This window comes from Leptonychotes weddellii, chromosome 1 (genome assembly GCF_054177405.1).
Source record: "Leptonychotes weddellii isolate Sample4059 chromosome 1, ASM5417740v2, whole genome shotgun sequence".
In the NCBI taxonomy this organism is placed as follows: Eukaryota; Metazoa; Chordata; class Mammalia; order Carnivora; family Phocidae; genus Leptonychotes; species Leptonychotes weddellii.
In genome coordinates, this window is record NC_138369.1 from 114887154 (window position 1) to 114889879 (window position 2726).

At 36.7% G+C, this 2726-nt stretch overlaps 1 pseudogene; it reads left to right on the forward strand.

Annotated features, from left to right (window-relative positions):
* Positions 1 to 1376: 1376 nt before the first annotated feature.
* LOC115945047 (U4 spliceosomal RNA) lies at positions 1377 to 1508 on the forward strand (annotated as a pseudogene).
* The last annotated feature ends 1218 nt before the right edge of the window (positions 1509 to 2726 follow it).

Genomic DNA, 2726 nt, shown 5'->3' on the forward strand with positions numbered 1-2726 from the left:
GTGGTAGTGTAAAAAGTTAACATCTCCCCTTACTAAGAAAAATAAATGGATAGTTAATGTAAAACATCTAAATAACACAGAAAAGTACAAAATTTTTTTTTCATTTAGAGATAACCACCATTAACATACAGCCTATTCCAATCGAATCTCTTTTCTCTGCTATGACTATGTATATATGCGTGTATGTATTTAAACAGAAGAATAGTGTATGTGCTCCTTTATAACTTGTCCTTGAAGTTTGCATTATAGTGAACATTTTTCCATGTCAATGAATATTCTTGTGTCACATGAGTTTTGATGGTTATATAGAATTTTCTCAAATGGAAAACATATTACATTTCTTAAGCAGTGACCTATTGTTTTACACTTAATAACCAGTGCTTCCTGCAGAGACTATCTGCCAGGATAGAACATTTTATGGATGTGCCTCCACGACAAGCTATCACCATATATGGCTTTACTAGATAGAGCACTGCACACTATCGGAGGACATCTGAGGTCAAGAGCTATTCCATTAATTGAAATAATTAAGATATCTTTTTTTCTCTGTAGATTTCCCCATTTCCCCTTTCTGGCATTAGTCATAGTAACATTCATGTCATGTTTTAATGTAACCTATGTTCGTTCTGGGAACATTTGTGAGACAATGAATTTTACCTAAAAGACACAAAGCTGACTGCAAAACATATCTATTACAATGTCACAGATGTGAGTCATTCACTTGGTAGGTACTTATTGAGTGCCTAAAATAAACAGAGCGGTACCTTTCTGGGTGGGCAATATTCCACAATGTGCAAGGATATTAAGAGAAATAACTTTTTCAGAGTGTGTTATCTATATAAAGGGAAAAGATATGGAACCCCGACTAATTAAATAACGTACAAAAGATGTCATACGGCAGAATGCAGTGATGGGTACAGGCAACAGGGGCTGTCTGTATTTAAGATCGGTCCCCGAGGGTTGCAGCGGTCAGAAAAGGCTTGAAAGGACTGAGAAGATTGAAAGGAGCGGAGAGCTTTCAACCAAGGCTAGGAGACAAGTACATTTATTCTTGGGGACGATATAATCGAGCTTACCAGAAGTAGGTGTGGAACTGAAGTCTGAAAGAGTGCCAAAGGGCGAGGTCCTCAAATGCTGGGCCATTGGAGACAGATTCACTGCGAACAACATCTGAGGAGGCTTTGGAACAGTAGTGATGTGGTGGCCTGAATACTTGATGTGGAAAAAGTTCTTAATCTTAGTCCTCTGAAATCTCTTCAGCAAGACTGTGGATTTATGGTGGAAGTGAGAATTGTTGACCCATCCTCACTTTATTCCTGGCTCTTTGATCAAGATCTACACATAGAAACCGGTCCGTTAGTAAGATAGTCTGGCTGAACTTTGCCCAGTGGCAGTGTTGGAGCCAATGAGGTTTTATCTGAGGCGCCATTATTGCTAATTGGAAACTTTCCCCAGTAAAGTAGTCTGGTTATGAATTCATATGTAGAATTTGCAAAATTAAGTTAAAAAGTTCCAGTAACTGAACCAGATTTTTTTTTCCTGAAATGGCATGATTAAGACATTGTCTTAATTCATTGATGTTTCTCTTACTTTTTGTCTCAATAAATTTTTATATTATAGGGATGGCTGGGTAGCTCAGATGGTTAAGTGTCTGCCTTTGGCTCAGGTCATATCTCTGGGTCCTGGGATTGAGTCCCACATGGAGCCCCGCATCTGCTCCCGGCTCAGCGGGAAGTCTGCTTCTCTCTCTCCCTTTGCCTCTCTCCCCAGCTCATGCTCTCTCTCTCTCTCAAATGAATAAATAAATTTAAAAAAATCTTAAAAAAATAAATGTTTATATTATAAAACAAACGTAACATCTTTGAAGACATTTTGAAAATAGAAACAAAACCTTATAACCAAATTCTAAACATAACTATTTAAATTTTACATGTCTTTCCAGTCTTGTCAAAATGTGTGTTGATTTTTTACCCAGTTGCAATAATATTGTATAAGCATTGTAAGTATGTGAGGCTAATATACTACAAACATGTTAACTGGTTATTGAACTTAAGAGTGTTTGTATAATTTTTAATTATTTTTTAAAGCAATACTTGCACATAATAAATATGTAGTCTTCTAGAGATAATCTTAAGGCCAAACAAATACACACACACAGTATATATAAAATGTAGTCTCGTGTGTGTGTGTGTGTGTATATACACATATATATAAAATATTAACCATAGGTACTACCAACTAGACGGAAGGCCGGTGGCGTTCTGGGTGTACAAGAGTGCCTTGCATGCATTCCTTGCTTTTGCACACTGATTTGCACTTTGCTTTTTTCATCTAGTAATATGACTTGGAAATTGGTCCACATCAGCACACACTGAGTGCTTCATTCTTCTCAACAGTGCTGTATTTTAACCACTTCCTACCCAGGCATCTTTAGGCTGTTCCCAGTCTTTTGTTACTATAAACAATGCTCTAACAAGTATCCCTACACATTGTGAAGTTATCTGTAGCATAAATGTCTAGATGAAGAATTGCTGGGGAAACAGCGTATGCATATAAAATTAAGGTCGATATTGTTATTGTTTACTGTTTTTATTCCCACCAACAATATATAGGAGGGCCTATTTACCACACATAGGCCAACTCAACATATCTTAACCAGTCTGAAGGGTGAAAAAACGGTGTCTCAATTTAAATTGCATTTAATCTAGAAATATTTTAAACTGTAG